At 32.2% G+C, this 21,685-nt stretch overlaps 1 protein-coding gene across 11 annotated transcripts in view; it reads left to right on the top strand.

The window, feature by feature from the left end:
* Tenm3 (teneurin transmembrane protein 3) overlaps window positions 1-21,685 on the top strand; it is a 2,430,710-nt gene that overhangs the window by 87,169 nt on the left and 2,321,856 nt on the right. For all 11 annotated transcript variants that reach the window (XM_078031007.1, XM_078031002.1, XM_078031009.1 and 8 more), the window contains exon 3: window positions 4,769-4,885. The gene's annotated coding sequence lies outside the window, so the exon portion shown is untranslated. The remainder of the gene's footprint in view (window positions 1-4,768; window positions 4,886-21,685) is intronic.

Below are 21,685 nucleotides of genomic sequence, written 5' to 3' on the forward strand. Positions count from 1 at the left end.
TTTTTAAAAAAAATTGTTTATTTCTTAATATCATATAAAACTATGTAGTGTACATAAAAAGAAAAACTATTTTGTTGATTGATTGATTGATTCACCCTTTCTTTTTGGTTATACATGATATAGTAGAATCTGTTTTTATATAACTATACCATCATGTTTTAGTTAGATCCCCATTCTTGTGGATGTAATGATGGTGGGAGTCACTGTGGTGTTTATGTATGTACATAGGAAAATTATGTCAGATTCATTCCACTGTCCTTCCTTTTCCTATTCTCCCTACCTTTCCTACATTTTCCATTATCTAAACCACTGAATTTGTAATCTTCCTCTCAACCCCCTTGCCGTGTGTTAGCTTCCGCATATTAGAGAAAATATTCAACCTTTGGCTTTTGGGTGCTGGCTTATTTCACTTAGCATGATAGTCTCTAGATCTATCCATTTGCTGGTAAATGTCATAAAGTCATTCTTCTTTATGGCTAGATAATATTCCAATACTACATTTTCTTTATCCATTCATCTGTTGAAGGCATCTAAGTTGATTCCATGGCTTAGCTATTGTGAATTGAGCTGCTATAGACATTGATGTGGCTGTATCACTCTAGTATGCTGATTTTAACTTCTTTGGATATTTACAGAGGAGTGGGATAACTGGGTCAAATGGTGGCTTTATTCTTAATTTTTGAGGACTCTCCATACTGCTTTCTAGAGTGGTCGCAACAGTTTGCAGTCCCCACCAGCGATGAATGAGTGTACATTTTCCAATCAGCCTCACCAACATTTTTTGTTACATGTATTCTTCATAATTGCCATTCTTACTAGAGTGAGATGAAATCTCAATGTAGTTTTAAATTGCATTTCTCTAGTTGCTAGAGATGTTGAAATTTTTTTAGATTAAAGTTTCTAACTTTAGAAAATTTAACACATATGTAAAAGTCACTGATCACATTGAGTTATATTTACTCATTTAGCTGGATACATAGATATTTTAATTAATTAGCAACAAGTAATACTGTGCTAGCCAATGAAGTCAAGTTGTCATAAAATGTTTTATGTGTTTGATTGAATCAAAGAGAGGAAGAATTGTCAAAGAAGGACTAGTGATAAATAGTTACTATCTCCACTTAACACTCAACAAGTGTCTCTGTAAAAGACAGAATAGTGACTGGTGAAGAGAGGACAAAAGAGAGTGTCTAGGTATGACAATTATTAGAATTCATTGGAAATTAATCCACTAAATTCTGACTTTGACATTTGTACTTAAAATAGTTTTGTTCTTTAATAAAAAATTTAAACTTTCTGATAACACTGTAGCTTATATTAGTAGTTGTATTAATAGATACTAAATTTATTTTCATTAAAATATCACTAACCTTATCATCATAAACAGGTTTGGTTTATAAATAATACCATTTAAAGCTTATTGTGTTTGTTGTTGCTGTTGTTGTTGTTGGTGGTGGTAGTTTTTGCTTATTATTTGTGTCATAGAATCAAATCTTCCTAATGTGGCATATGTGGAAAGATTACATTCGAGATGAATCATCATTTTTTTTTCTCAGCACTTGGAATTTTAAAAGCCATTTGGCTATAAGGGGTATAGGAATTCAAGAGCCACTACCACCAGCCATTCCTGTGGAGGAGCAAGATATTCATCCTGAGAATGAAGCTCCTTAAGCCTCATTCTCAGGATGAATATCTTGAATATCTTCTATTTAAGGCTCCTTAAATAGAACTGGTTTTCATTGATTGTCTCCCCTAAGCTAAAAGAACAAGTCCATGCACACACATCACTGGTTGGAGTGAAAGGATACCATAAGGACTTGGATGTTGACTGGAAGCATTACTGGTTCCCTCCTTGCCCCTTATTTTTGATTTGGCTCAAAGATTATAGTTTTATATTCTCTAGGAGGTTAACTAGACAAATTGCATGTTTTATTTCATTAACCAGAAAGATGACCTAAGATGTCCATACGATGCTTTTAATTGAAGTTTCTCTGGTTGGTTTTTAAATATTGCTACCTACTCCAAGCTTATAAAACACTGGATAATTACTTCAAAATAGGATTATAATATCAGGATTAAAAACTATTTCAAAATTAGCCAGGGGTTCATTATAATTTTTACCAAATTTTGAGTAATCTAATCCTTTTTCTAGTGACCTTCATTAGCATTTCTGATAACACTTACTTGGAAGTTATCTTGACAATGAATATTTTCATTGATTTAATTATAATATCAGTAAATGCACTCATGCAGAAGTTGTAAACTTGCCAGTTAACAGAGTGTCAAACGGAATGGAAACTGAAACATAAGGCCTTGTAAGCAGCTAACACCCAGGTCTCAGTCTTTAACAAGAATTTCCATCCCAACTATCATGCTAGTCAAACTTCATGAGCTTCATTAAACTTGTTAAGAAAGGAATCAGCCATCACTAGTATTAGATCAGATGTAGAAAATCAATTCATTCATTCATTCAAGCATTCAGCAAATATTGTTTGAGTAACTCTGACTCTAAGGGATTGACTGTGCATGCCATTGATTGCATAGATAAAAACGAACCGCCAAAACAATGAGAAGATAGGCTCCATTGACAAAAGGAGTAACATGTTGACAGTGAGAAAATGCCATTGAATTAAAATTACAGACTCTTACACACACACACACATACACACACACACACACACACACACACACACACAGTTTCAACCAACAATTGCCTTCATCTAGTAGTTGAAAAAGTAGCAGAGTTTAGCTATACATAGAAACTTCACACCCTAACAAGATCAGGTTAGGCATGTGACTAAAAGGGACTTGAACTTATCTTTTCTAAATGTTTCAAGAAAATATAAGAAAAAGTTCTGACCAATATAGTCTCATAAACGTTAAGGCAAAGTATAATCTCTACCAAGGAGTGCATAATGAAGAAATGATGTTTTAAAAAGAGATTATAATGTATGCAGAAGGAAATGAACATCAAACATATAAGAATTTTAGGGGAAGTACTGAAAAGATATTTTGAAAACGTGCATTGGAAATTTTAAAAAAGCAACAGATTTAAGAAATTGCAGTTAAGGTATTATCAAAAGTGTTAATGAGGGTTTATAGAAAAAGGACATGACAAAATGCTTTCTAAAATAATTCTCAAAAATAAATTAGAAAATAGCACAAGTAAAAAGTTATTACAAAGGACATGAAAGATAGACAGTTGAAATTATACAAAGATGTGTTAAAGGAGTACACAGAAAAAGTAAACAAATGGAGAAAAAACAACATCGAAATTTAATACTTCTTAGTAAAATTCTCAAATCTTCAATCAATTCTTTACATTGAAACTTTCATTTAGAAATATTAATATATAAACTGATCCTTTGAAATTCTTGAATAGCAAGAATTAGTAATCATATGATCACAAAGGGAAAAAAATCATACACCAGAAGTAAGGGTGATATTAAAAATCAGAACAGACATATCAACCAATCTGAAGGAGGATGGGTTATAAGCACTCCATGCTGCTGTGGTCTCATAGTTCATAATTTCCATTGAGAGCTAGAAGTTTTGCTTTTTTGATGTGAGTCTATTATGAAGTGATTTATACTTTAATCTGCCTCTTCTCACTGTGTACCAGATTACAAAGGTAATCTCATTGGGTAACTTCTCCTGTTACTATTCTCTGTGACAAGTTTCCAGTTTACACAAAATAAATCCACCGTATTCTGACTTATAAGGGAAGTGAGGACTTTATGGCTTTTGAACGTAAAATACTAAGTAAGCAATTATGTTTTTAAGATTTTTAGTTTTTATTACAAGACATTACGCTTATTTTGATTAAAATGGTCAGTGGGCTGGGCTTGGTAGTGCACACCTGTAATCCCTGCGGCTTGGGCGGCTGAGACAGAGGATCAGGAGTTCAAAATCAGTCTCAGCAATGGTGGGGCACTAAAGCAACTCAGTGAGAAACCTTTCTCTAAACAAAATACAAAATAGGGCTGGGGGTGTGGCTCAGTGGTTGAATGCCCCTGACTACTTCAATCTCTGGAACCAAACAAACAAACAAACAAAACACAGTCAGTTGCCTTAAGAAGCATCTCTACTGGAGATGCCTTCCATGAATGATGAAACATCTAACTAGAGGCACAAAGAAACTATTCCACACCCTTTGCAGATGGGAGAGCTCTCAATCTGAAGATACCTTCAGATATTTGTCTTCTTTGTCATCAGATCATTGTAAATATGTAATATTTTCTTTTATCACTACCTTCAATGAATCTCACAGTATTCAAATATATGCTCTTTATGTTGAACATAATATGGGTATGCATAACTTAATGGATATAGAAAGATAAAATGACTTTCTCGATGGGTGCTAGGACACAAAAAAGCTAACTTATTAACTCATCAGCATATTATTAAGTTAGTTTTATAATTATCATATAACAAGGAAAAAACAAATATACACTTCCTATCTTTCTTAGTATCCTAGATATATTTGTTAAAAAATATGTTATTAAGATCACTGTGAATGTGTGCACATTAATTTACTTGAGAAGTAAAAGGTGATATGTGGCCTTGCTTCATGCACATTTCAATGTAATTTTGGAGGTTCTGATGATTTTTGCTTCACATATAAATATAATTTTTAAATATTCTTTGTAATATATTCACTCAGTCTTCAGAGACTTCTTGTGCTCAGGAAAATAATCTAGCATTTTTGTGTTACATAAATTGTACCATTTTATTTGATAATAAAACACTTAAAACTTTTATTTTTTAGAATCGAATGAAGCAAACATATAAATGAGAGACCAGAGATAAATAACCTGTGGATATTCTTCTCATGTGATATTTATTCTGAATGAAGCATTAAGACATCTAATAGAGGTGTACAACTGTAAGTATTTTCAAATGAATATAGATGTTTTTGTTGTGTTTTGATAATGTCTATGTGCTACACTTTCACAAAATTGAAGACTAAAATATGTAGAATAGTAGCAGTGATTTATAAAAGATTGTAAATACCCAAAACATGAGCTGACAACACAATAACAATGTGAAAAAATCATCCTGGGTATAATCACTAAATTATAGAACAAATATCTGAGATGACCACAAGTGAAGGGCAAAAATAGAAACTGTTTATAGTCAAAGTGATCTTGGCCAGATTATATTTAGGAATGAGACTGTTTCTGATAAGAAAGTAAAATAATTGTAAAGCCATGCTTTGAAGGATAATAATCTTTCCATGAATAAGAAATACAATATGAGTTATAGGATTAGGAAACTAGAATGAGAGGATTTTATGGAGCATGGTTTTTAAGTTTTGATGGTATCTTTTATGTATAGAAATATCAATGACTATGAAACAAGTTCAATTAACAGAGTGCTGCAACTGTACCTAAATCTGTGGTCAACTGTACCTAAATCTGTGGTCAAGTCTCCGTTACCCACAGCATCTGCAAATTAATCACACAAACTCTTGCATTCAGAAAGAGAAAAGTCTTGTACACTGACCCAAGGGCTTGATTTGATCTATAAATAAATACTTTCCTCCTAATATTCTACAACACTTTACTCTAATTCAAGTTTAAGTGCTATTATAATTGGTGAAAGATTGAGTTTGATAGCAATTTCACTGTTTGTGGCTTATTCTGTTTCTTAGGTCACACTGTCTTTAATCCTGTGACTTAAAAAGGAAAATATAACCTCAGAGGGAAATACACAGAGATTACATAATAATAAAACATTAAGACCATAAGGGCTTCTTTAGGATTTGAAATCATGTGTAGACATTCTTCTTGATACTTGAATGGAGCACACCAGAACGGCATTCTGAATCAGCCAGAGACACCTGCTCAACCAATGGCTTCATATTTTGAATATTTCCCCAACCTACAAATATGTCTTCTCTTGTTTCATTAGCCAGAAAAAAAATCAGATAATGAAAGATCTTTTGAACATCCTATGACATAGAGCATATTTTTTCCCAAAGTGGAATATGTGATTTTGAAAAGTTCTGATATGGGAAACAATTTAAATTTCATTAGTTTATTCATAGATTCAAAGGTATTTTACTTCATATAATATAGGAATAACAGCATTTCTACTTTAAAATTTGAAAATTCTATTTATGGTAATACTTTACATATATACTAGACTGGGGGCAATGAATGTAATTTGTAGATTAAATGGATAGATAAAAGTTTCAGAATCATTTTAAAACTTACTTTCCTTATCTAAGTCTTATAAATTTTTTCTTGTTCCACAAAACGTGTATTTAATATATGGCTGAACAATTAAATTGATTCAAAGCCAAATTAGAAACAAGACAAAATCAAATTTATTTAATGCCTTAATTGTCTTTCTCAAAAAGGAATTGAAAGACAACATATAAAAAAATTAACATGTATTTAAGGAAATTAACATGTACTTTAAAATACAATTTGCCTAGGTCAGACTCATAGAGAATTTTCATAAAAATATGAAATACAGAAATTAAGTAAAATATTTTAATTAATATTTTTGCTGATTTGAAAATTTGAGTTACTTAGAAACTATCTGCTAAAATGGCTCACATCATTTATCAGAACCAAGTTATTAAATACTTGGAGAAACTATTTTCAGTGACACTAAATATTAAGTGATAATTGAAACTATACAGTTTATTTAATACACTTAACTTTCTTAATACAATGTTAAGTCTAAATAAGTTTCCCTTTGATCTAATTATTTTGTTATATCTGCATATCAATGGATACATTAGTATTTTAATAACCATGATTAGAAATATGACTGTATGAACCTCATTTATACTATGAAGATAATCTGGTGTAAGAAATGCTTTTTATTAGGCAAAATCTATCAAGCCCTCTAGTGGTATTAATATATAAGATATTGCAATGCTGTGTTTGCTCGATAAAAGCGGGTTGGTTGGTTTGTTTTTTCCTTAAGTGCAGGTATTTAACATTTTCTTGACATTATCTTTTTGCAAGTTCCTATGTATTCTGGCAGGTAATTTGTATAATACTTTAGGATTTTCTTCTAAAGTATAAAAGACGTTAAATGCCTAGACTTAACATTGGAGAAGTGAATAGCCCTCTAAGTGATAAATCATAGTTTTTGAATTAGTAACTATTATTGTTGTGTCTAATGTTAAAAGATATTGAATTGTTTATCCATATGCATGCATAGATGATATATATGCATTATCTATGTGTGTGATAGTAATTATGTTTTCTTAAAAGAAAAATAACAATGTATAAACTTAGAGGAGTTCATTTGAATAAACTACACAATGAAGGATGATCAGTAGCTAAGCTTTTCTTTGGAATTGGTACTGAGATATTTTATACCATTTAAGATCTAAAGGAAACTAATGGTTTTATTCATACCTAGAAAGTTCTCACTGAGTTGCAGGATTTTGTTTATTTATTTATTTGTTTGCTCTTATTATAGAAGGCATGCACTTAAAAGAAGAGCTTCAGTTGGAAGATCTACAAAGTGCATTTCAATTATTAGGGAGAGAATTTTTACTTCATGACAGCAGTATTTTTATTTATTTCTTATGAAAAAAGTTGAATTATTAACATTTGATACATATAGCCAGAGGAAACCAAGCAATATCAAATAATAGAAATGAAAAAAATAATACTGAATAGTTTAAAACTCAAAGATGGGTCTCAAAGAATATTTATTCTCAAACATAAATGTCTTGACTAATTAACCTTTGTTTCAATTTTTGATTCTGAAATCAGTATCATGGGGCAACCACACAATGTACTGTGGCAGAAAGTACCGTACTAGGTTTTGGAATACCAACATCACTTCTTAGCTCCTTGACAATTTTTTGCTATAAGATGAACATAATCACAATCTTACCTCATCTCACCAACCCCCAGCTTTTCTGAGGCTGATTGCCTTTCCTTAAGAAAAATTCTCATTATCTCATTCTTCCCACTGAGGAATCCATGCAGTTGGTGAACATGTTGCCTCCTTTGGAACATGGAAACATTTGTGTCCCCTCATTCTTAGTTGTCTCTAATCAAAACTGATTTTAAACAAAATAATCAATCCCATTGGCCAATATATCTACTATCTACCCTTTCACAGTGTAAATCTACCAAATTTCAAATTTATAATGGTAGAGGATATGCATTCTTTACTCATTTAAAAATTTTGCTTACATTTAAAAATTTGAAGAATTTTATATTCAATATTTGTATATGCAAAACTCATATAGGTACACATCTTCTCTCAGTTTTTCCTGGTTTTCTTTCTAGCCTCTTGGGTTTGGATTATTAAAATCATGTATGACTAATTTTTATCACAGACATTAACTACAAGAAGAGAACAACAACAAAACCCATAATACTCTGAAACTTGGTATATTTTAGAATCAACCTTTTATAAAAATAAATAACTTTGTGGAAGTTAGATTTTGGGGCTGAAGTCGGTATAGCCTTGTCAATGTACCCGAATATATCTGTAGATTACACAGATTTGCAAGGTCACAATATTTTCATTGTGAAGTGAGTAAGTTGTATTGTAGAAATTTCTAACATGTCTTCTAATGTGAGGATTTTCTACTTGTAAATTATGGAACCACTCAAAAGAAGGAAGGGAAAATACTGGTTAATAATACTGGTTAAATTATATTACTATATTTCATGTATGTATGAATATATAACAATGAATCCCATCATTACATACACTAAAAACATCAAAAAAAAGAGACAATATCATCGTATAAAATAATGGAAGCAAAATATTGTATTGTCCATGCTCAGTCTTATTCCATCTTCTTCCTTGGTTGTCAGAGAGAACCTGACCTGGAGAGAACTGAGCTGCCAGGTATCTTAATAGTCAGTTGGAACAATAATCCAAAAGGAAAATAATAGTCAAGCTTGTAAAGACTTATGGAGATAATATAAACAAAAGACTAAACCAGAGAAAGAGAGTCTTTTCTGTTCTACTTTCCCTCATGGAACAGTGCTGGCTGAATGAAGTTCAGGTGCATCAACATGAATTTGATGGTCATCTCATTACCAAGGGATCCCTAAACACAAGTCTCCTATTGTCTTATGGAACCAGGGATCAGAGCAGAATGTGGGTATGTTTGTGGGGAGACAGGGCTGGGGTGGATAAGGACTGAGTCAGCGTAGAGAAAAGTATGTTCATCATAGTTCCCTACTTCCTTTGGTAAGGAAGTCTCAGAAGAGGCATCTGAGGCAGGCCCATATAAAGAGGGCTCTGAGTGAGGTTCTGTGTTGTAGACATATAGGTATGCATGAGTATGGCTGGCTGCTGGGGACCTGACACTTGACTGCAGCTACCTTCACAGACTGCAGTGCACTGGCTGTGTACCAAGTTTGGTATGGGAACAGCAGATTTTCCCTTGAAATCTGAAAGGTAGTCTGTAATTGCCCATGGGCAGTCCTGAGAAATCACATGTAGGGTTTTGGTATTGAGCCAGACTTCACCTTGGTTATCATTTTACTTGTCTACTTCCTCTTGAATTTAAATTAGGGAATGGAATACAATAAAATTTGTCATTTACTTAGAAAACTGTGTCACATAAATAGCCTTATTCTAGAAAATAAAATTTAGAGAGGGTCTCGCTTGGCTTGACATGAAGTGCCAATCATACTAAGATAAATCCCCACCCTCAAATAATTTAGTGTCTATGGAGGAGTTCAAAGAAATAATATTTAAAATATCATTATACAAGCAATAATATGATAGTATTGTGCAGTGCTCGGAATATGCCACACTGGCTCAAAATGGCTTACTTTATCTTCACAACTAATTTCTTATTTTTGCCCTGTGATTTTTTTCCATTTTGTCCATGTGAGAATAGAGACTAAGTAAGATTAAGAGGGGTTAAGTTACCTGTCTGCTGGTAAATGGTGAAGCTGCATCCACAGGCCATGCACTTAACCACTGCATTTTACTTCTATTTAAAAATGCCTGAAATCTAGAGGTGTGCATAAAATATTAGGATAAAACAGAGTAAAGGTGCTAGGTTCATGTGGTAAGTACCCAAGGGAGTGATATCTAAATTGAGTATACCTGAGCTGTGGTGTGGAGGTGGGGGTCTCAAATTGAAAGACAATTAAAATACAAGGGATCAAATCAGCTCCGTTTTTTAGAAAATAAAAGAGGCTGAGGACGTAAGGAAGAATTAGATAGAGACAATGAGATGGATCTATTGAGGTGGCAGGATCACAACTTGACAGGTTACTTCAAGCTGGGTGTCGTTAGTGACATAGAGCCAGGAAAAGTAGAAAGTAGAAAATTTCTCACATATAATCTTATTTTGACCCTCAAATTGAGAAAAATACCAAAGGTGAAAAAGATTTTTTGCTTTGGGGATCATGAGAATACACCTGTTACATTTCCAGATATAGGTAGATTGCAGACAGTTAAATAAGTGAATTAGTAACTAGAGAAGAAACAGAGCCCTGAGGAGTACGGCTACCTAATGAGAGGGCAAAGAAAATGGTGCCTGAAAATGGAGCAGAACAAGGAGAATCAGTAAGGCATAGTTTCAAGGGAGTTTCACATGAAGATTATGAGCCCAGTGTAAGAGAGATCAGTTCAGATCAAAACTGAGCTGAGCCTTGGAACTGACACCTACTAGGTAACAGGTTTGCCTTCTTTAGGAAGGGGAGGATAGTAGGGTAAGGCTGCCTGATGGTGGTGAATTAAAGAGTGAATGGACAGCGGTGGAGCAGAAACACGTTCAATGAGAAGGAAGAAGAGAGATTTGATAGTGACTAGAAGACAGGATGGCATGAAAGAATGACTTCTTTTTGTTTGTTGGCTTTTTGGTTAAGTGGATTTTCTTTTCTTTTTAGTGGGGGAGACATGAAAGTCTAGCGAGTACCGGGAAAGAGAAGTTAAAGAAATATGTAGAAAAACTAAAACTGAAAACATGTTTTTCAGAATAATCAAAAGACGAGATGCAGGTAGAAAATGGATTCAGGGCCAGCTTGGATTCAGCATCACCACCACTAGATTGTTGAATGACTCTGGCAATGTCGCTTAATTTCTCAAAGATTCAGCTTCCACATCTCTAAAATGTGGATTAAAAATAGCATCAATCTAACAGGGATGTTATGAGAATTAGTCATTATAATAAATATGAAATTGATTTACAGTGAGAACTTACTGTAATGTTTCCTGATATTTTTAATTAGGGAAATCAATGGGCATCATCAATAAAGAAGCCTGGGAACCAGCATATCACTGAAGACTGGAATAAAAGGGAAACTATTGGTACTTCTTAAGGATAATTTGTAAATATACTCAAGGAGATGATACTTAATTATCTCAGTGATATTAACAATTCTCCTTCCTCTTAAAACAAAATTACGTGTAAAAAAATTGGTTTAAAATTATAAATTTACGGGACTGGGGATGTGGCTCAAGCGGTATCGTGCTCGCCTGGCATGTGGGTTCGATCCTCAGCATCACATACAAAACAAAGATGTTGTGTCCGACGATAACTAAAAAATAAATATTAAAATTCTCTCTCTCCCTCTCTCACTCTCTCTTTTAAAAAAAATTATAAATTTACGTCTGATCAATTCTAATGTGTTTGTATATAAGATCCCTTTTATCTTAAAACTATAAACATCTGTTAGATCCAATGATATTTGAAATCATTTTAGATGTACATTGTGTGGTACATCTTTTTTTCTATAAGTTAGGTGGCAGTCTCATATGACTCAAACATAAAACTTGGTGAGGATTCTTTCTTAGGAGAAGAAACAAGTTAATGTGGCCCTTTAAGTAATGATAGAAAAATCTCCTTAAAACAGCCAGATTTACAAAGAGTAGTCAAGTTATCACACCCACTTCCTAATCAGTCTCACACAAGAGAAAGACAATTTTAGTGAATATGATGATTAAAACAAAATTATAAACCATACTAGTCAAAATAGCAAGCATATTACAAATCTTACTATGTGAAGTATGCATTCAGGTGAACTCATCCATTATATATACAAGCAGTCACTAAAGGAAGTTTTTTGAATGATTCTATATTGATTGAAATGCTTTCTAGAACTCTTCTATTTAAGAATACCTGAAAAATTGGAATCACATTACTTTTTTTCCACATTCAACTTTAGTTATTATCCTTTCTCTGAGAATTAGTCACAAATTTCCAAATAATTCAAAGTAATTTATAGTGAGCTTGAAAGGTACTAATGAAGCTTGGAAATAAAAATAGTAGTGTTATAGTAATAGAACTAGTTTTCTTATGTATGTTTTATAAATGGACATTTTCTCAGACTATGTATATACTTTATGCCTTTTATTAAGATTTCTATATGCAATCCTATCACTTGTTCCTAAATGAGAACAGTCCTGTGCTTACTTTCATTTAACTTGAACTACCTTTTCTTTCCTTTTTTTTTTTTTTTTGTTTTGATGATTCTGAGTTAATTTAGCTTGGTTTACTGTTTGCTTAGAAATTGAAAGCTACAAATAATCTCAACTGCAATAGATGGAAGCCACACTAAAGGATGGGTAATATCCAATCTAAGTATGCCAATTCCTAAATTTTGTCCTATTTATGTCTGCCTTATTCATGCTGATTTATGAGCTCTGCTGTGAATCAACATCAGTTATTCTTAATTGTATATAGTATTCATTCTAATGTGATTTTCTCTATTTTCAAAAACTTTCTACTTTTGCAAAAACTGGCAGCATATGAACAATTTATACCTCTTTGGAACTGTTACTTGTTTGAGTGGTGACCTGCTTCTTTGGGGAAATAAATTTTAATTAATAAATAGGACACTTTTCATCACATTCAATAACATAGCTTTTAAGAGAATAGAAAACAAGGCTAGTGACAATTTCTTGGGCCTGGCATCCCAAGAGGGACCCATGATAAAGCAAATAAAGGCAACTTCTACATCTTTCCAAGCTTCTATCCCTGTTTCAAATTTCCTTCTCGTTTTTTTTTCTTTTTTTAACTATATCCTTATTGCTAGAAAGAATTTTCTGTGCCATCAAGTTTCTTACTATTTACTTTCAAAATAAAAATAAATTATTAGAGTGGTAACATTCCCTACAACTAAAGAAGCCTTATCAAACTTACAGTGATATTGAAATTTGATTGTTCAATACACCATCTTTCTGGGGGGAGAGCGATCGATTTTAATTTGCTACTTTTTAGTGTCAGCACAGTTTTACTATGTAGCTTTCAATATGCACATAAACCGCAGTGGTACTAAAACATGGTAAGTCAAATTCTGATCATTTCTTTTGTCAAAGAAGCATGATCTTAACTCATGAGTCGCTGTTAAATATAAGTGTAATGTGGAGGAAAAGTGAAAATACATTATGAGGGTTTTTTTGGCCAATTTGTATAATTTTTCAGTTAAGCAGTCATAAATCAAGGAATATTGTATTTTTTGAGGCTCATTAAAGAGACATTATACATCAGAATAGTGAAGTCGTCAGCATAATGAAATGATGAATGCCTGTAACTATCTGTATGTAAATGATGTGAGACAGATTCAGGGTGTTACAAAGGAGAATAACAATCTCTCTGACAGTTCCCTGTAGGTGCAGTTGCTGGATGCTGGTGACAGATGTTAAATGCAAACCTCTTCAATGGCAAGCACTTATTAGCACTCAGTGGAAACTTGCAATATAAAATAAGACAAAAAGCAGATTATATCATTTTAAGTAAATTTGTTCTGTAAGATGTATTATTGCATTTTAAGGGCCTTCTTTATTGGCGAAGGCCACATTCTAAATTAAAGAAAACATGGTAGAAATGAAAATGGTAATTTTGAAAGCTATAAAGTATGTTTGTGTGTATGTGTATAGGCATGTATATCATAATTCTGGACCATTTCCTTGACTATTATAGGGAATTTTCCATAAACAGAGTAATGTGCCGATCTTAATCCATTTAGGTTTATTTTAAAACTCAGCTATTATTATTAATTATTTAATAAAAAAAAACCCTTTCCCACTTGCATGTTTCCAGGATGAATTCCTATGCATATACACTCTAGAGAGTAAGATTTATAAGATGTCTGTCAAGTGTGATTTTGATTTGTTTTAATATTCATTTTTATTAAATCAAATTTCTTCTGATTGAGATTGCTCAATTTGTTGATTTAGGTGGATTTAGTAGGGCCTTAAATGCTTTATTTATTTATTTATTTATTTTTAAGGAACAGTCAGTAGATTTAGTACTTTTCTCCAGGTTCTCATTTTACTATGCATTTTACAGCATCCCATGGTGGTGCCAAATACCTAAGGGCTTATTAAATAAGGAAGGAAAGAATTAAGAGAGAGAAGGAAAGAGAAAGAGAGAAATGGATTGTGTGAGAAAAAATGATTATTAGTCCACCAAGATCACTGCTGAGTCTCTGGCATTGGCCATGTTACTCAAGCTCTGTCTACACACATCCCCTTATTTCAAATGAGAACAGTGAGTCATATAGTGCCCAAGTCACCCTAGTTACAGAGGACCGAAAAGACTGTCTATGGAAATCACAATTAAGTTTGTGCCTTAACAAACCACAATATGAAATTATTATTTTTTATAAAACTGTTAACCTAAGCACCTTGAGAACAGCAAAAATATTTTGAATTTATTACCAAACATAAGTAAGCTGATATTCATACAAATATTTCCATGCCATGTTTATTATTTTTAACAAAGTTTCCTCATATTCTGATAATAGTGTTTTCATACTTTCTAAGGTATATGTGAATTGCTAGCAAGAGAAATGGCATAATTTTCTCATAAACAATAATCAAAGTAATGATTTTTTTTCTTTTCTCCATCTTGATGTATACATAATCGTGCTTAAAATGTTATTTGACTACAGAGATAACTGAAAAAATTAGTATCAATTTGACTTTCTTTGCATTTGGAATGTTACCAATTATAAGCAAATGAGAGTTTTATTAACAAAAAGTATTTAAATTTAGTTGTGAGAGAAAACTTTATGAGATGATGGTCCCAAGTTTTCAATACCATCTCAGTATTAAGAACAATAACTTTTAAATTATTAATGGCACTTGAATATATTATTAAATATAATAAAATGGAGCATCAATCTTTTAATGTAATTTTTGAAAATTTGTATCTCAAAAAACAGATTTGAAAATGTCCCATCACAATTTAAATGTCCATAATAAGAAGAACCATTGTAAACTAAACTGAAATTAAACCATTTTCAAAACCATATACCACATTATTTTATTTTCTGTTTTGCATATTTATCACTCTTCTGAAAATTTTGTAAGTTTACTCAATTACTAAAAAGAAATATCTTTAGGATTCAATGTTGTATTTCTTCAATTTAAAACACAGACACATACCCACACACAAAACTGAGAGCACCTGCTACACACAATAACACTTTTATGATATAATTCACTTTTCTCCATGACTGAATAAATAAATTTCATTTGTTGAAGTGTTTGTGACATTTTATTCTATAATTGACTTTAGTTTTCTTTAATGAGAACAAGAGAGAAACTTAAAAATTCTGGCAAGAGACTGCTTTCTTTCTTTTGAGATGAGGAAGAGCTAGGTTTTTGTTTTCTTTAATATAAGTTCGCACTGTATTATACTTAAGTTTGTGTGTTTCAATAAGAATATATGCAAATTTATAATTAAAAGTTCTTTTAGATCTGATACCTCACTTGATCAATGACATGATTTGAATTCTAACTTCGTTGCCATTTCTACACTGTCCTAATACTTTTTGCTAAATCTTTTAGATTTAAATCCCACCCCAAAATAACATTTTGTCAAGTGTAAACTGTACTATATGAATGAGGATTTATTTATCTGATGTTTCGTCCTCACATTTTTTCACCTTCTGTTTTAAAAGTAGTTAAAGACAGATGAATGTTGAAGGGGATTGAATGAGTTTAAAATAACATATCTGCCATTTTACTGCACAAAGAAATGACTCAAAAAAATTTTTTTTTCAAAAAAAAGTCTCTTAAAAATATGAGGACATTGTACCTTATTTCTTTAATTCCTAAAATTTTGTATTATTCATAAATATCACCAATCTCTCTTATACTGCCAATTTATAACTTTAGCATTTTTAAGATTACAAATATTCAGGTTTAATTCAACCTGTGTGTATGTACCTGTGTATACCTATGAGCCGTTTCTAACCACAATACCAATAGTGGGTCCAATGCTCTTTCTTCTCTCTAGATAATCCTTTTGTGTTTCGTGTTTTCTGGTGCTCCTCAGCTCAGGGACCTGTAGTCTGTCTGCACATCTATATGTAGAGACACCCAGACACACACAAACATATATGCATATACTGGTTATATGATACAAAAAAATTATATATACAGATTTTTAATAAACTTCAGTTTTATTATCATCATTTGGTTAACTCAGTCAGATTACAAAATCCTCACATAATGAACACCAGAAGATACTCATAAATATCACAAGGGATTTTTGTAGAGAGATAAGAGCAGCTTGGTACCACAATGGATGTTATGGTTTGAATCTGGAAAGTCCCCCAAAGGTCTACGTATTGAAGGCCAGATCCCCAGTACTTCAGTGTTCAGAGATGGGGCTAAGTGATTAGAGCATTAGGGTTCTAACCTCTTCAGTGGAATAACTATCTATGATTCATAGGTCACTGGGTGCATGTTTTTGAAAGATGTATCATAGACCTGACCTTTTCCTTGCTTCTTTTCTCTTTTTTTTTTTTTCTGCTTCTAGCTACTATGTCCTTCTGCCATGGTGTTCTACCTCACCACAGGCCTAAAGCAATGTAGTCAGAAACCATGGAGTGAAACATTTGAAACCTTGGGGCATAAAATACCTTTCTTCCTTTAACTCGATTTTCTCAGGCATTTTGTCTTAGGACTTTTAAGCTGACTAACATAATGGATACTAACATTAGAAATAAATTAATCATTTTGGGACACTTAAAGTCCTTGGACACAAGAAAGAAGAATGACCTTAGAGTTTATCTAGTGTTAGAATCACAGTAGTTGAAAACTTCAATGGTTGAAGAAATGAATGCTGTCTTTAAGTTAATGGAAGTTGCTGCCTGTACCACAATATAATAATAGGAATATGTGAAGCAAGTCATAATCAATTAGCCCTGTCTGCCACAGGTGAGAGATGGAAACTGGTAACATACTTGCTGAGCCTCAAAGACTGTAAATCACATGCCTGAAGGTGCACAGGTAGTTAACTCTGAATCTATGCCTATAAACAGGGCAACTGACTCATAATCCAGTGCTATTTGCTCTGCTCTATTGATAAAGTAGAAACATTCCAAGTTGGCTTTCTCAATGAAAGTCCACAGAGACAATCAGGAGACTAATTGAGAGCATGAAGGAGAGTTATGCAGAGCAGGGCTATTGCTCTGAATCGATGCCTTTGTGGGCTAAATTTGCTAAGACTTATTCATCTGATTGTTTAATTTACTTAAGGTTATTCTGAAGCATTTTAACTGGGTTTCACTTTCATTATTAATTTAATTTTACTATTTTATGCTTTGTCTTGTCTTAGGATTTCTAAGCAGATAATACTTGTCCTTTAAGTTAAATAAATGTATTCCCACATTTAAAATATAATAACAATATTATTTTTTACTATGTTCAAGATAAAACATTTTAAGTGGAACATAAAAGCTACATTAAAAGGTAAACATTTTTTTTCATTGTGCAATATTTACCTAATTAAAATTTAAAATTGATTAACTTCAAATACAGGACAAATAGAGACCATCACCAAAGCTGCCTTTACTCCAACCCTCTCCAAAAGATTTTTATAAAATCTTTTCTAGCTGATTAATATAACGGAGCACTTCAGCCTTGGTGAAATACACTTATTCAATTTCACTGAAGATTATAGGTTTCAAATAATAAAATTGGATTTTATTGAGGATTGAAGTGTGTAAATAGAACATTTGATTGAATTTAATAAAATGGTATCCTGCTGATGGAGGCAAGTCATTTCCTCCAGTTTTAACTTGATTACAAAGACAAGAAGTTTTATGAGCTATTTTGAATGGGAAATTTCTTTCTGTCTAGCAAAAAAGACTACATAGAGACTAAGAAAAATAAGCAGTACCATTTACTATTTTTAACTGAAACAACAATTGTGAATGTAAGGTTATTTTTTGTAATTTAGGAGCGCTGTTTTCTAATCTGTATTTGTGGCTCTGTACTTAATCATGAGAGTTAAATACATATAAAGAATGAAGTCCAGCAGTTTAAGTATTTTTGAATAGTTTTATTTTAATTACAATTCTTTTCAGATCTGTGTCACTCTCTTTAACTGAATATAGTGATTCAAGGTGTTACTCTTGGTCACAAACTAAATCAGTATATGGTACACAAGTTGGTTTTTCTTGATGCTTGGTTTTCTTGAACCAATTTTGAAGTTTCACTAAAAAAGTAAAAAAAAAAAAACATAAAGCATTTTTTTGCTCCTTTTCAACCAATAGTGAAATCTGAAATGACATTGAGATAACTAAAACTTCATAACAAATGGTAAAGCAACATCCAAAGTGTACTTGAGAAATCATTTTTAGTTAGAGGAAACACCACATTTTTTATTAACTTTGATATTGAAGTTTTAATTAAGTTATTTCTCAGAAAAAAAAATTGGTGGGGGTGACCAGGAATTGAACTTAGGGACACTAAGCCATTGAGTTACATCCCCAGCCCTATTTTTTAATTTTATTTAGAGACAGGGTCTCACTAAATTGCTAAGCACCTCACTTTCGCTGAGGCTGGCTTTGAATTTGCCTTCCTCCTGCCTTATCCTCCCGAGCTGCTGGGATTACAAGTGTGCGCCATTGTGCCTGGCTTCAAATATTTTACATTTAATATATTTAAAATATTATTTTATCAAGATTAGAACTTTTCTAATTAATTTCAATATTTAAGCTGTTATATTAGACTAGACAGTCAAATGAATGTATTTTAAACCATTTAATCAGTGGAAATTTTTAAGGATTATTAGGATGTTTTTAAAGAGAATATTTGGAAGCTAAAATATGGGCTAGAATTTATAATGAGTCATCATTATAATCATTATAAATGATGACTTCAGTTTCTTCAATGCCATAATTGAAGATATCATGTTGACTGAATATTAGTAATATCTGGTTTCAGAGCAAGATGAATTTTACTGTGGCCTAAACGAATACTTTGAGTTCCTGTAAAATATAATTTTCAGTATTTGATTCAAAGAATCTCCAAGGGAAATATACAACATAAATGTAGTAGTAGTTCCATTTCAATTATTTGGGGTTTTCTTAAAGAAGTAATAGGGTAGACACTTAAAGAAAGGGCATTACATTAAAAGAAATAACATAACATAGATACAGTGGTGATAAAGTCTGTGTGTTGTCAGTTCTTTGGAGGATAGTGCACTATACAGAAAAAGAAAAGGATCACTAGAGATAAAAAAAAATTGACGAGAAGACAAATGAGATAGATACAGCTTCTGGAAATACAGCAAATAAAAGACAGTTTAGGGGAAAAAGAAAGAAAAGGAGATGACAATAGAAAATAAATAAACACCATAGGGTAAAATACATGTGATTCATAGTTTGTGATTATACTGCAGAGCTGTTTGAGTACAGAGATCAGAAACAGTGTTTAAAAACAGAAAATAGGTAGTATTTAAGTTATGTGAGTTTGATGCCAAACCTCAATTGAAAAGAAAGAACTATAATTGAAACAAAAACAGTGTAGACTGTTGTTGTATCCCAAAACTGTCCAAAGAATAGATGACTACTCGATCAGTCAAAATAAGGAAATTATTTGAAAAATGTTTTCTAACAAAACTTGCAGATGCATTTTAACAAGTGTAGATGTGGTTTGAGAGAAACCAAAAAGGAAGAAGGAATAGAAATCTCTTCATGTAAAATTTGCACTGAAATACGTGGCATACATATTGAAATTATATGATAATTTAGGATATGTTTCTAAAAGAGGTAAATTGAATTAGTGGCAAAAAAAAAAAAAAATCCCTGCAACACAATGTAGTATGTAGCAGGACTTCTCACTTAGAGGTCAGTACCAACAGAATGCTGGGTGCCTTTTATTTATTTTTGAAGTACAAAGGAAAAACAGATAACAAAGATGATCTGTTATTCATAGAATACCCAATATGTGCTGAACTAGCTGTCTAATAGTCATGGATTATTTTCAATTCATCTTTGTGGTTACATTAATTCATTCCACTATGGAGTCTTATTTGATCATAAGAAAAAAGCTGCAATAACAAAAATACTAGTTTCATTAGGATATTGTCAGCATCCATAAGATCAACACACCATTCTGCAGCATCTTCAGTTCTGAAAACTATTTGAAGGAAAAGAAAAATTATTTTGCTTATTTGACACAATCCTCATCCCATGCCTGGTATGCACATCACTTTTATTCCGTGTGAAAATAAAATGACCAAACATCTACCATAACATCATATTACCAGGTAACATATTGATATTAAACTCAGAATTGACCTGTGGATCTCATTATCTGTAGGAAGATTAAAATCTTCACTGAATGATAAAGGTTGAATTCAGAAGCTGAAAAATAAAAATACAATAAATCAGTTTCAAAAATAAATGAAACTCAAACCAACCATCCAAATAGTTTTATTTTCCCCCACAGTATTGAGTTTTACCAATAAGAATCTCAAAAAAAGTCTACATCCTTCCCTGAGGGTAGCATGTGTTGGTTCTTATTTGTCCCCAAATTCTATATAGGTTTAAAAAGGGGGTCTTGTTGTTCCCCTGACATTTGTTCCAATGTCAAACATAAAGAAAGCTACAGAACTTATTTTTTTTTAAATTTTGTACTCAATGTTTCCATATAAGATTCCAAATGAAAACTGACTCTTATATTCTATTCTACAGACTAGATAATGAAGGAATATAAACTAGCATATAGATATATGTAGTAGTAATACTAGTAACATCTGTAGCAGCAACCACAATGACAGTAATACATATAAATTTCAGAGTATAGCATATTTGTGGAAAAAAAAACCAGAATTATAGACAAATCAAAATCATTGATTTGCAAAGGAGAATTTGGGATTTAAACTTTACATGTTTATAAACTTTCTAAAACTTAGAACAGCTTTAAGAAAAAGATTAATGTTATTAAAATTTTTAGAAAACCGATTGAAAATAGATAAAATTACCTTCAGAAGTACATAAGTCCTAATGTGATATTCTTCTGAAGTTGTGAATATTTATGTTTAACTGTTATAGAATAACAAGGAATGAAGCCACAAAAGAAATAAAAGATTCAAATTATAGAACTTTATTCTGGAAGTAGCATTGCAGGTGATGCGGGCTTTTTGTTTGTTTGCTTTTGGTACTGGGGATTGAACCCAGGAGTGCTTATAAGCACTGAGAAACATCCCCATCCCTCTTTTATAAGATTTATGTACAGATAGGATCTTGCTGAGGTGCTTAGGGCCTCACTAAGTTGCTGAGGCTAGCTTTGAAGTCACAATCTTCTGCCTCAGCCTTCCAAATTGCTGGGATTACACTAGTGTGCCACTGCACCCATCCTCTTTTCAACACATTCAGTAAGGAAATTGAATGGTACAGAGATGCTAAGTGACTTTTACCAGGTCTATTGTCAAGCAGAAGAGAGTTATTCTCATTTCTAATTCAGACATTTAATGTTT

This window comes from Ictidomys tridecemlineatus, chromosome 14 (assembly GCF_052094955.1).
Source record: "Ictidomys tridecemlineatus isolate mIctTri1 chromosome 14, mIctTri1.hap1, whole genome shotgun sequence".
Lineage (NCBI taxonomy): Eukaryota > Metazoa > Chordata > Mammalia > Rodentia > Sciuridae > Ictidomys > Ictidomys tridecemlineatus.